Below are 14,457 nucleotides of genomic sequence, written 5' to 3' on the forward strand. Positions count from 1 at the left end.
GTTAGTGCCTGGAATTAGATCTCGAAGGTTGTCGATGTCCACTTCTGGTGGTCCTTGCCATCTCGATCAACGACATCTAATCACGTAGTCGTAGGAATAAGAATCCTCACTTACGACGCCAATGTTTTGCCAGAGGCAGAGATGTCCAACCGTAGGTCAGGTGTTTGATGTTGGATCTAGTGCTTTCTCTTTAGATGCCTATGAATTAGGTATCTTGGGGGTAGCGGATCACTACACACTATATGACGACCTTAGCCAGAGGGGGTGTGTGAGCGCTATTGTGATTGCATAAAATAAGGTTAGAGAGAGATCAGTCATACCTGTGGTCTTTAGCTCCTATTTATAGTGCTTACCTTTGGGCTTGTGCTACTTGGGCTTCTTGTAGGTATGGGCCTTACTCAGGTCCATAACAAAATTAAAATTTTATAATTGATTTTCCCAAGTGGGAGAATGATAGAAATTTTTATAATAATTGTGAGCTTCAATCAATCGTAGTTTTCTTGTTTTGATAAAAACGGACTAAGTCATGATCCATATGGGGTGCATTATAAAGCTCATTTAATTAAGTGGTCCTTTTGTTTGGGCTTGGATATCTGTAAACTGATTGGTGTGGGTAACAGTGTAGGCCTAACCCATAGGCCCATGATGGAAAGGGGACTAGGGTTAATAAGTTTGGCTAGGTTCCCTCTGTATTCACAACGTTATAGGAAACCGTTACTCCACAACTTGCCATCGACGGTTGTGATCAGGGAGTAGTGTGAATTGCAGAGGAAGATCCTAGTCTTTCCATTGCAGGAGCATCAGAGTAAATAAGAAGTCTTCAAAAAATCAAAAATCATGTCTTCAAAAAGTAATCCTAAATCTTTTGGTGTTCTAATGTCATATAATCCTATTTTATGAAATTTCTTACATCTTCCTCGTCGTCGTCTATCTGTGACAGCCAACCAAGGCTACCTCTGTTTCCCGGCCAACCACCGCTTTCGTTGCTTCTACACCACTTCGTCGTCGGTGCTGCATGTCCACATCGTCGCTACTGCTGCACTTCCACATCAATGCCACCATGCACGCCACTATATCCACCCATTTGTTTTCGCTAAACTGTCCAAGCCATTTCTTCGATGTCTGCAACAGTTCGCTAACTCTATTTGTCTAGCCGTCTCTTTTTTATTTTAGAAGTGGTTATTTATATTTTTATAAAAATATTTAGTTTTGAAAAAATATTTTATCTCTTTCTTATTTTAGAAGTGGTTGTTTATATTTTTATAAAAATATTTAGTTTTGTAAAAAATATTTGGCTTTTGACTTTTGCTTTATTTAGAAGCAAAAAATTTTAGCTTCTAAAAAGAGAGAGAGTAGATTTTTAGCTTTTTTTTGTGACTTCTGCTGTTTTTAAAAGCAGACATCCAAACGAACTTTAAAAAAAATATTTGGCTTTTTTCTTTAGTGAAAAATGTTTTTTCTTCTTTAAAAAAAAAATTTGATGAGAGAAAAGTCCATCCAGACGCTCCTTAGGCTTTGTTTGGGAGTTGGGTTTAGGAGGGGAAGGAAAGGAAAGTGAGGGTTTTAGTAAGTCATTCCCTTGTTTGTGTGTCTAAAAAAGGAGGGGAAGAAATTGGAGATTTTTATTAAACCCTCCAAAACCCTCATTCTTCTTAAATTAAAGTTTCCCCAATTTAGAGAGTTTGAGGGGGAAAATATTAAAAAATACTTATCTACCCTTAGCAGTAAATGTTAAAACTACATAACTGTGAATCATTTTTAAATGTGATATTAATAGAAAAGTCTCAAATACCAACATAATTTATTGATGAAAAATATTTCGTCAAAAATAGTGTTGAAATTTTTGATGAAAATCTTATATGTCAAAAATGTTTCGTTAAAACTAAAGACGAAATTAGAGACGGAACCACATTTTTCCATAATCACAAACATAAATTTTGTACGGAAAATATAATAACCCTAATTACATGATTTTTAAATTAGAGGGTTATAATGAGGACCTTATGATCATAAATAGAATAAGAATGAAATTCTAAGAATTTGGATACCCATATTGAGGGTATTCCAGTCAGGTGAATTTTTATCTGCTGTTTTTGACTGCTGATGCAGTAATAGACTGTAAAAAGTACAGTGAATTTAAGTTAGAGAGCTATCCTAATGATATAAATATCATAAATGATGTAAGCATGAGATTTGATGAAGTTTCATACCCATATTGGGGGTATTCTGAACAGTTGAGTTTACAGCTGTTGTTTTTGGCTGCTGACGCAGTAACATTAAGTAGAATAGCTCCAAGTTAGAAGATTAGAGTTAGAGAGATATTTTGATGATATGATTATCATAGATGATGTTAGTATATGATTTGATGGAGTTTGATACCTATATTGGGATATTTTGGAAAAGTCACTTCTGCCGGATATTTTGTACTACTGTAGAAGCAGCCGGTAGAATTTCGGAACGGGAAAAAGATGAGAAAATGGAAAGAAAGATCAATATATTTCTAACAAGTCATAATTAGACCAATAATGTTAAAGTTAAGAAGATTATGAAATCCAGGTACAGTTAAGAACACCGGTAAAGACTATAGTGCAATTAAACAACTGTTAGTGGATCTGTGATCTACTAATCAAATTTTTAAGTTATGAACATGATAATTAGATAAAATTAATGTTAAGTACTTAAAGTTAGAGTCTTGGGGGTTTCCGGGTAAAAAATTTGACGACGGTTCAGATAAAAATTACACCGGATCTTACCAAAGGACAAATGCCACTAAAGTGACATGGCATCCCTAATTAGGGCACCCTTCCCCTTCCCTCTCATTCTGAATCAGCAGCCCCCTTCTAACTTCTCTCTCTAAAATTCAAACTTCAAACTTTGCTCTAACTTCTCTCTAAGATTTCACCTCCAAAACCTCTCCAAATCACCAAATCTCTTTCACCAAACTTGTTCCCCTCACTCTCCCCTTCACAACCAAAGCATTTTCATGATGTGGATCGAATTTTCGAGTTCCTCACACCACCATACAACCATGGTTTTTGTGAGTCCATGGACCATGGAGTTATGCTCTTGAGTTCTCTTGAAGAACAACACATCCTTGCTTGGTTATCTTGAGTTCTAGTATAAGTGTTCTTAAACTTTCTTGAAAAATCTCATCTTTTTCTCTTATGTTCATGAGCTCTAACTCTTGAGCATATTTTTGAAGGTATGTTCTTGTTTAAAGGAGCCTTCTTGGTGGGAAAATGTGAAGCCTGAAGCTAAAGGTGTGAGCTTGAAGATGTAAGCCTCACTTTGGGAAAATATGACCCAAAAAGCCCTTCCTCCTAACTTTGAATATCACAGTTTGCATGTGGGTGGGGAGAATATTGTTGAAAAATTTGTAAAGTAATGGTTTTGATGATTGTTCTTGAGGGTGTGTTAGTTTTGAACCATGAAATGGTTGGTTTGATGAGTAAAGGTGCAACTTGAGTGGATTTCATGGAAAAGAATGAACTTGAACCCTAAAAGAGGCACATGATGATTCAGCCATCTCATGATGAACTAGGGTTTGTTGACTAAAAATTGTTAAAAGGTTGTTAAGGGTGGAAAAATCCTACGTGAAACTAAGAAAGATTAATTAAGTGAGTTATCTCTATTTGAAACCTATTAATCTTGATTAAGGATGGCTAAAAACCCTAATAAATATAATTAAACAAATCTACCCCCTTTGATATAATGTGGATTAGTTGTGCTAAAAATAAGAGAAACATGGATTAGTAGATTAATTAAGTGTAGGAACTAATTAACTAAAGAAAGGACTAAGAAATAAGCCTAAAAATCCTAATTTAAACACCTAAGCAAATCAGCCATGTAGGTTTAAATTAGGGTCACTATTTTAAAATTAATATTAAGACCTAATTAGGGGATTAATCTAGTGGTTAAGTAAGGTGGACTATGCATAATACACTAATTAAATCATAAACCCTTAAATTGGACTTAATTAGGGTTTAGGTGCACTAATCAAGCAATTAGTGAACTTGAGGTATCATGACATAATATAACTAAGTGGGATTTCATAATGTGACCTAATAATAGAAAAATCTAAGAATTAAAGTGATTTAGAGGTGCTAACCAAAGGTAATTAAGGTTTATTAATTCAACACACTTAGGGTTAAATGACCAGTTTTTAGGTTAACTTGGGGAGAGAATATCTCCCTCTACAGAGGTCCTATAGAGATGTGAATTATATCATTTTGAATCTTGAGATGTTAGCTATGTGGTGTCAAAATTTGGTACCATTTGAATATGTATAGAATTCTGTAGGTTTGATTGAATGGAGACTTCCCTGGGAGGCCATGTGCAGGGGTTGTACATGGTTGTAACTTCCACGAATTGTTTCTTCCTCATTTATTACTCAAATTAGGCTCATAATATGTATAATTAAAGCTGAAGGTGTCTAGTTGTCTGAATAAAATTTGAGAGCAATTGGTTTATTATATTTTCCAGAATCGCAGAAATGGTAAGGGATGTTTAGGGATTGGTTCGGAGTTGGCAGACAGCTTTGCTTGTCCAACTTCAAACGGTGATAACCGGAGCTAGAAAACTCCAAATGAGGCATGTGATACCTTGTTGTAAATTCAATTGAGTCTAGATTAACATACTAAAAGATTATAATTTTACAACAAGTGGGTTACGCACAGTTACTAGGAAACAGAAGCGTGTACAGTTATAGGAAAACCGTAAAAGTGAGATTTAGGCAAGTGGGTTTATGGGAACCCTTAGTACCTTATATTAATTAATGTTCAAGGTTATGAATGACATATATTGATGATAAATGTCTTGATTAGTTTTAAGTTAAGTGAAAAAGGCCTTAGTCTAAGACAGTTTATTAATGGACTAAGTGTCTAATGAGTTATTGTGGACTTAATGAACAATTTCTTATGCACTAAAAACATGTAAGTAAGTAACAAATGGTCTAGACTTATAATGGGCATATTATTGGCATATAAGTATGGAAAGTGGAATCATTAAATGATTAAGTCTTGGATTTGACTTGATTAATTAATATGTAATTAATGATGTGAATGGTTCATACTCTAGGTGCGCCTAGAGAACCTTGCACTTGAGGATTATATGGAGCATACATATTATATTGGAGTGTGAGCTTGTGCTAAGCTCCTTGAGGTAAGCTAGTTCTAGTTGACTCATCTCTCTCGTGGCCCCACCATGATGGTGGGCATTATGGTTGTATTGTATGAAAGTATATGGTATGATGTTTATGTGCATTCATTCACATTCATATAGATGTTATATGATCTTGATGTTATGATGATGCTAGTGGCGGACCCAGAAAATTATACGAAGGGGGGCAAAAATTTAACAAATCCAACTTATAGAATTTTAAATAAAATATAATTTAACAAGTATACTAAATTGACGAATTTAACATAAATTACTTCATTGTCATGTGCCATGTCAACAATGAAAAGTAGGAGAATCACAGTCTTAAACCAAAAAACATGTAGGTCTCAAGAGATGCACCCATTAAATAATTTTAATAACAAATATAATCACATAACTAAAATAATTCCAAAAAGAGGGGGAAGCTCGTAGAACCCAAATTAGGCGAGCACCTAAAACTAACATCATAAAATTCCATAATGCCCACATCACTACAGACCCATATACTTCAGTTATCAAGCACCATAAAGCTAAACAAATAAATTCCAAAAATTATTGCAAACTATAATTATTTTATACCCATTTTTTTCTTTCACTTTCTGTTAGTTTTTGAGCATTCGAACAGCATGAAACTACAAAAAGATCAAAACTTTACAAAGAAAGTGAAAATACTCACAATAGGAAAATGGGTATCAAGCTTCTTTCTCATGCTAACAGATTTTGGGTATCAAATAAAGCAAAAGAAGGAGACTCAGAAAGTGAAGTCGAAAGCTTTGAACAAAAAGACTGTACCGATCATCAACAAGATGAAATCAATGCAACTCATTTCAGATGCAAAGGGCACACAATACTAGTTTTGCTAAAGTAACCCACCAGTTATGAAAACTGAAATATACTATGTATTTTTTTGGGGAAGTAGACATTTTTTTTTCCAGATTTTAGAAGGGGGCGGCCGCCCATGCACGCCCTCCATGTAGGTCCGCCCTTGGATGATGCACTGATGATATATGTTATGAGGATCCTGGCCAGTGATCATGGTATGTAGGCTGCCTATGACTTGACTCTGGGAGCTATTTTATACTGAGGTTGTGTTGACTGTCTATGGCTTGACCCTAAAAGTCATATAGGTGTAACCGTCTATGGCTTTGACCTTGGGGTTACACAAGAATGATATGATGATGCTATGTTTATGCTGTATGTCTATATTATATGCTTTATATCTGACTTGTCATGCAGGAAGTGGGCTCAGTGGTTAGAGGATCCTCTATGAACCTTGAGCTTACTGAGATGTGGTTATCTCACCCCGTTTGGGGACATCATTTCAGGTACCCAGAGTAGTGGTGATGCTACTAGGGGTAAGGCCCCCGCATTGGAGTAGTTGATGATGCAGCAGACGATTTTATATTATGTTTAAACTTGATGTTGGCATGTAGACTTGTTAACATGATTATTTTATGGAGATTATTGTATGTATTTATTTAGGCTCATGATTGTATCCTTAGAGCCATGGATTACTTACTGATGCTTTTATACCTTGACTTACTATAGACTTGATGCATGTATTCAGTTAATTTGGGCATGGAGCCTTATTGTTTGTATTGACCCATTGATGGGATTGCAGTCCGTGTGGGACTTGCAAGCTATCTTTTTAAATTATTGTATCAATTAGGTTATATGTATGTGTGGGACCATGTTCCCAGCTATCCGAAATACAGTCGTTATGCTGTCCGTGAGACTCCGTCAGAAATGACACTTGATGTCATATCTTGATGGTCAATGACCACTAATACTGGCTAATGGGATTAATTAGTAGATGTATGTTTAGATTTATGCTTTCGCAGTATCTCACGTGAACGTTTTTAGAAATGTTTTCATAAAAGGTTTTGGAAAAAGTTTACTTGTATTTTTGTAAAATGCTTTATTATTCTTTTAAAATAAAGTCTTCCGCGGTGTATGCCAAATATCATGTATGATAAAAATCGGAGTATTACGAGGTGTTACAAAAAAAAATCCGTCAAAATTATTGGTAGATTCTAAATTCCGTCGAAACTTATAACGAAAAAATTTACGTCCAAAATTTTGACGAAACACATTTCCATCGAAAAGTCTCGATGTAAAACAATTACGTCAAAATTTTTTACGGGAAATTTGTTTTTTGTCAAAAATTTTAGGGAATATACATTTTGTCAAAATATTTCACAAAACAACATATTCATCGAAATTTTTGATGAAAATATTTCCATCAAAATTTCCAACGAAACACATTTCTATGGAAAGTTTTCGTCGAAAATATTTTCATTAAACTTTTTGGCAAAAAAAATTTCTAACGAAATTTTTAACGAAACACATTTCCATCGAAAATTTTCAACGAAAAATATTTCCGTCAAGTTTTTCGATAAAAAACATTTCCATCAAAATTTTCAACGGAAAATATTTTTGTAAAAAATTTTGACAGAAAATATATTCTGTCAAAATTATTTACAGAATCTAAATTTCGTAAAAAGTTTCGAATGAAACATTTCCCTCCAAATTTTTGACAAAACAATTTCTGTCGAAATTTTTGTCAGAACACATTTCCGTAGAAATTTTGAACGAAAAATGTTCCGTCAAAATTTTTGACAGAATTCTTTTTTCGTTTAAAACATTTGATGGAGGAATTACTTATCTACCCTGAACATTAAAATGTTAAAACTACATAAATATGAATCATTTTCAAATGTTATATTATTAGAAAAATCCCAAATAGTGAAAGAATTTATCGACAAAAAATATTTCGTCAAAAATAGGGATGAAATTTTTGATGGAAATCATATACGTCATTTTTTTTTCACAAAACTAAAGACAAATTTAGAGAAGAAATTAGATTTTGCCATAATCACTAACATAACTTTTGTACGGAAAAAAAATTCAGTCAAAATTATTGATAGAATCTAAATTCCGTTGAAACTCTTAATGAAAATATTTACGTCCAAAATTTTGACGAAACACATTTCCATCAAAAAGTTTCGCGTTAAAACAATTACGTCAATTTTTTTTTTGAAAAACATTTCCATCAAAAATTTTCGCAAAAAAGTTTGATGAAAAATATTTCCATCAAAATTTGTGACTAAAAAATAAAATTTTTAGTTAAACTTTTTACGGAATATACATTTTGTCAAAATATTTCACAAAAAAACATATTCATCGAAATTTTTGAAGAAAAATATTTCCATTAAAATTTTCCACGAAACACATTTCTATCTAAAGTTTTCGACGGAAATATTTTCGTTAAACTTTTTGGCAAAAAAAATTTCTATCAAAATTTTTAACGAATCCCATTTTGGTCGAAAATTTTCTACGAAAAATATTTTTATCAAAATTTTCAACGAAACACATTTCTATGGAAACTTTTCGACAGAAATATTTTCGTTAAACTTTTTGGCATAACATATTTCCATCGAAATTTTTATGAAACACATTTTCGTCGAAAACATTCGACGAAAAATATTTTCGTCAAGTTTTTCAATAAAAAACATTTCCACCAAAATTTTCAACAGAAAATATTTTCGTAAAAAATTTTGACAGAAAAAATATGTTGTCAAAATTCTTTACAGAATCTAAATTTCGTAGAAAGTTTAGAATGAAACATTTCCCTCAAAATTTTTGACAAAACAAGTTCTGTCGAAATCTTTGACAGAACACATTTCCATCGAAATTTTGAACGAAATTTTTTTGACAGAATTCTTTTTTCGTTTAAAACATTTTGACGTATCTACCCTGAACATTAAAATGTTAAAACTACATAAATTTGAATCAATTTAAATGCGATATTATTAGAAAAATCTCAAAACTAAAGACAAATTTAGAGACGAAATGACATTTTGCCATACTCACAAACATAAATTTTGTACGGAAAAAAAATTCAGTCAAAATTATTGATAGAATTTAAATTTCGTCGAAACTCTTAATGAAAATATTCACTTCCAAAATTTTGACGAAACACATTTCCATCTAAAAGTTTTGATGTAAAACATTTACGTCAAAATATTTTATGAAAAACATTTCCATCAAATATTTTGCAAAAAATTTTGACGAAAAATATTTCTATCAAAATTTGTGACTACAAAATTTCAGCAAAACATTTTGACGAAAATTTTTTTTTTTTCAAAATTTTTAAGGAATATAATTTTTTTTTAAATATTTCACAAAAAAACATATTCATCGAAATTTTTGAAGAAAAATATTTCCATTAAAATTTTCAACGAAACACATTTCTATCTAAAGTTTTCGACGGAAATATTTTCGTTAAACTTTTTGGCAAAAAAAATTTCTACCCAAATTTTTAACGAAACCCATTTTGGTCGAAAATTTTCTACGAAAAATATTTCCATCAAGTTTTTCGATCAAAATTTTCAACGAAAAAAATTTTAGAAAAAAATTTTGACAAAAAATATTTCGACAAAATATTTTGACGGAAAAAATATTTTGTCCAAATTCTTTACAGAATCTAAATTTCGTAGAAAGTTTCGTATGAAACATTTCCCTCAAAAATTTTGACAAAACAATTTCTTTCAAAATTTTCGTCATAACACATTTCTATCGAAATTTTGAACGGAAAATGATCCGTAAAAATTTTTGACGGAATTCTTTTCGTTTAAAACGTTTGATGGAGGAATTACTTATCTACCCTTAACGTTTAAAACTACGTAAATTTGAATCATTTTTAAATGTGATATTATTAGAAAAATCTCAAATACTAACAGATTATCGACGAAAAATATTTCGCCAAAAATGGGGATGAAATTTTTGATGAAAATCATATACGTCAAAATTTTTTCATCAAATTAAAAGAGAAATTTAGAGATGAAATGAGATTTTGCCATAATCACTAACATAAATTTTGTACGGAAAAATAATTCAGGCAAAATTATTGATTGAATCTAAATTCTGTCGAAACTCTTAACGAAAATATTTTCATCCAAAATTTTGACGAAACACATTTCCATCAAAAAGGTTCGACGTAAAATAGTTACGTCAAAATTTTTTACGAAAAATATTTCCATCAAAATTTGTGACTAAAAACATTTTTGAAAACAATTTTGATTGAATTTTTTTTTTTTGTGAAAATTCTTTATGGAATCGAAATTTCATCAAAACATTTCCCACAAAATAAATATTCATCGAAATTTTTGATGAAAAATATTTCTATCAAAATTTTCAACGAAACACATTTCTATCGAAAATTTTTGACGAAAAAAATTGCATCAAAATTCTTTACAGATTTAAATTCTGCCAAAAATTTTTGACGGAAACATTTTCGTTAAACTTTTTGGCAAAAAAAATTTTCCTTTGAAATTTTTAACGAAACACATTTCCATCAAAAATTTTAGACGAAAAATATTTTCGTCAAGTTTTTTGATAAAAAACATTTCCATCATAATTTTCAACGAAACACATTTATGTAAAAAAAATTTGACATAAAATATTTTCGTTAAAATTTTTGACGAAAAATATTTCAATAAATAATTTTATGGGAAAAATATTTTGTCAAATTTTTTTACAGAATGTGTAACACCTCGTGAAAATTAGGAACCTATGTAAATTACCACTCGTAATGTGAATGCATGTATTGAATTTGAATTACGTACATATGATTATGATGGGATAAATTTTAAATAATATCGGTTACTTTATATGAAGAAACTGTAGTTACAACCTAGGGGATACATGAAATAATAACTATTAGGAAAGTATATAAATTGTTACTTGGAATGAGGAATCTTGTCTTGGGGGCGAATTTTATAGGAGGTTAGGGTGGAATTAATTTAATTTCGGGAAAATTCTTCACTTGCTGCAATTATGGTCAATGTATATATATTAGGAACTCAATGTCCCAGTTAAAGAGGATAGGATAAAGCTTAATTACAATTCTTAACAAAATACTAGAAAATATGTGGTAAGTTGCATGAAGTCATGATTCATTAGGAGAAGGGATTTTGGTCCTTATGGGGTTGAAGGCCACGACCCAAGTCCTTAGTAAGGGTTTGTTTCAGCCCAAAAGTTTTCCTTAAGCTCCTCCATTTGTCTATCTTAGAAAATCTGAATGCATGGTCCCTAATGACCCAATCTAAATGCATGTCCTCCCTCCTATTGGTCAAGAAGCAACCTTATCCACTTTTGTCCCTCTCTCTATGCGTAAGGTAAGGAGAAAAAGCACCAATTTGATTGTTTGTCCTCCTTTGGGTCTAAGATAAACCTGAATGCATGAAATTGGATTGGCCAAAAGATTTCCTACTTATTCCTTCCGCCTCCCTCCACTCGTGCGCACAAAGGGGGAAATAGTAAATCCGCTCTCTGTTGTATTCTTGGCTGAACGTTGGGTATGAGTGTGAGTAGTTTATCACCCTATTCTCCTTCCACGCGTGTAGCAAGAGAACTCAAGCAAAAACTCAGCATAATCACCCCCTACACAAACCGTGAAATTCATAGGATAGCAAGACTCTTAAGCATCCCTCTCCTTCTGCTCACTGTTCGGCTGTGTACCCAAGCAAAGAAGCAGTATTATTTTTATTACTCCCTTGTTCCTCCTGATTCTCTTCGCCCTGTTGGAGATTCTGGTGCATGCAGATTGATATCTTGACTCTCACCCTCCACCCTCTTCATTTGGGCGCACAGTCATCCTCTAGTGGGAGAAGGTGAAATATTTTGTTTGCTGTCGTATTGTCCTTTTACTGGAACCGTTTCTGATTTGGATTTCTTTCCCATGGCATGTCCTCGACCCAGTTTTGATTGGGTCTTTTCTTCCATGGCATGTCACTAAAACCGATTTCTTGGAGCTGTAGAGAAGAAAGAAATGGCACAGCTTTGGGTCCCTGCTCTCCATGGCCGATTTGCACAACTCGGGTTCCTTGCAAGTAGTTGTGAGTCAAGCAAATAACCTTCTCTTGTTTTTTTATCTATTCGGTCGTCTTGTGCATGTTGGAGAATGTTTAATTTTGGTCATTTACTTCCTTTGGAATCTGCCTTTTAGAACAGCTCTAGGATGTAACTAATGTAAGCCTGAAACTAAAGTTTTTTAATAGCCATTAAATTAGCATATGAAAACTGAAATTAATCTCCTTAGGAGCTCGGAAATGGCCCCTTGTTTTGCTGTGTTGGACAGTCCCTTGGGTTAAAAATATTTATTACGCCTCTCATGTCCCAGGAGGGACGAAAACATTATGCTAAAGGCTTAATTGTTCTAGCCTAAGAAAATTGGTTAGTGCCCTATTGGAGTAAAACTTTGTGCACCTAAATTCTGTCCTGTTGAGTAGCTCATAGGAAATAAATCCTGTTTTAAAATCCTTCCTCAAATGTGGTACCAATCGTAAACCTCACTGTATGTATGTCACAAGTCAGATTTTGGAACGTGGGAAAGATAAATCATCACCGCGTGTGGACTGCCCTTTTGACTAGAAGGACAATCTAATTGTTTTGCATATATTAATTAATCATAAAAGGTAACCTTGAGTTAGAAAAAAAAATAGCCTTTGCATGTGCTTAGGAATATGTAAACAGCATGTTGTATGCTTCACTAGCACACCCGAGTTATTGTAAATCAGGTTATGTAAATATTAGATGTATAGCACTTAATCCATGGACAAGAAACCGAATTTACATGCATGTGTAACTAACTTGAATTTTGTCAATTAAGGACAATTAGTAAATTAACATTATGACAGAAAATGTGTTTATTATATGAACTTGGAAACCGATTGTAGAATTAGGATTTAGGACAAGGGAAAACTATGTAATGTATAGGAAATTCGTGTCATAAATTCTGATTGGTTATACTTGTATATAGGTGTGCATATTTCGTGAGTGTGTGGATTTTTTGCTGCTGCCTGGTAATTTAATTGTGGCACGCGAGGTAAGTGTTTGGTGGTATTACCTAATGTGACTATTAGCTAGCGTATAGAATTGTGAATTGTTGTTCACACGTGCCTTGGATTAATGTGCTGTCATATGCTATATGTATGCTGCCTATGAATGTGACAAGATGGAAAATTTTGTATGAGAAGTAATTGTTATGTGGCAGCTTGGTACGGAAAGTACATGAAATATATGCTATTATGATGATGATCTAGTCATGCATATACACCTCATAATTCATTTGTTCTTGTTTGTGTGTAAAACATATCATGGCATACATGCACGAATTTCATGCTGCTCATGGACTAGGATAATTATATAAATATGCATACGTTTGAGTACGCATCATATAGGCATCCCTTCGGTACCAGGGTATGGGACACTTGGCTTTCGTCCGCATAGGCCACAGTTGGAATTCACCTTTAAGGGAGCCATCATGGAATATCCACTGTGTATGTTAGTACGTGCACGATGGTGCTATGAACGTACAAGGAAATGGCGTTATATACGCACTAACATGACTATTATGAATTTACATGACCATGGCATTATATACGCAATAAGATGATGATTAGCAACTGTACGGAGTTTTAAATGTTGATGCGACTGTTTTGGAATTCTGTGCCTAGTTTAATATTGTTGCATTATTGGTTTTGCTATCACACTACTGAGATTTTTCTCACCCCTTTTGGGGCTCAATTTTTATAAAATTGCAGGAGGACAGAAAAACATTTGATGACGTTATTATTTGGATTTTTGTTGTTACCTGCTGCTGTTTGGATTTCTGCTGTTAACTGTTTGTCTGTTGGATGACTGTAATATTGTAATATTTTGGGAAGTTTGGATTACGGTTGGAAGCAGGATTTGGCTACTGTTTTAAGATTTTTTTGATCAGTTAGGACTTTGGAAAAATTCTGGAAACATTTTGCGAAAACTATTTTTTAAGGTTTTGAATGCAGTTTTATAAACTGTTTTGCGAGCACTTTGCAAGTTATATTTAGTGGGGCTACAGACCTCCAAATTGCTTATAATTTATATGCGCGCGAAGCCCTACGTGTCTAGTTTCTGTTTATATAAATTTTACAATGAAATTATGAAAGCACGATTTATTATGATTTTTGCACGAAGACAGGTTTTTCGAGGAAATAACTATTTCAGCAAGCCATATATTTCTCTAAGTTTTCACACTGTTTTAATTTCTTTTGACCTGATTTGAACATAAAATGTCAATGAGACGAAAAACAAATTTTCCGAACTTATCTGCTAATATTACGACTCTAATCCGCTTAGCAGACAACTCCCTTGGATGCAGACAGGGGAGGGTGTCACAGAATGTAAATTTCGTCGAAAGTTTTGGATGAAATATTTCCCTCAAAATTTTTGACAAAACAATTTCCGTCAAAATTTTTG

General features: G+C 33.0%; 1 long non-coding RNA gene across 1 annotated transcript; it reads left to right on the forward strand.

The window, feature by feature from the left end:
• Nucleotides 1–11,348: 11,348 nt before the first annotated feature.
• On the forward strand, nt 11,349–14,049 carry LOC133306589 (uncharacterized). Its single transcript, XR_009750923.1, has 4 exons — nt 11,349–11,831; nt 11,920–12,056; nt 12,980–13,045; nt 13,764–14,049. It is a non-coding gene; the product is annotated as an uncharacterized LOC133306589 (long non-coding RNA).
• Nucleotides 14,050–14,457: the final 408 nt, after the last annotated feature.

Source organism: Gastrolobium bilobum, unplaced genomic scaffold (assembly GCF_033153095.1).
Source record: "Gastrolobium bilobum isolate Gb01-03AN ecotype WA unplaced genomic scaffold, APGP_CSIRO_Gbil_v1 utg2911, whole genome shotgun sequence".
Classification (NCBI taxonomy): Eukaryota; Viridiplantae; Streptophyta; class Magnoliopsida; order Fabales; family Fabaceae; genus Gastrolobium; species Gastrolobium bilobum.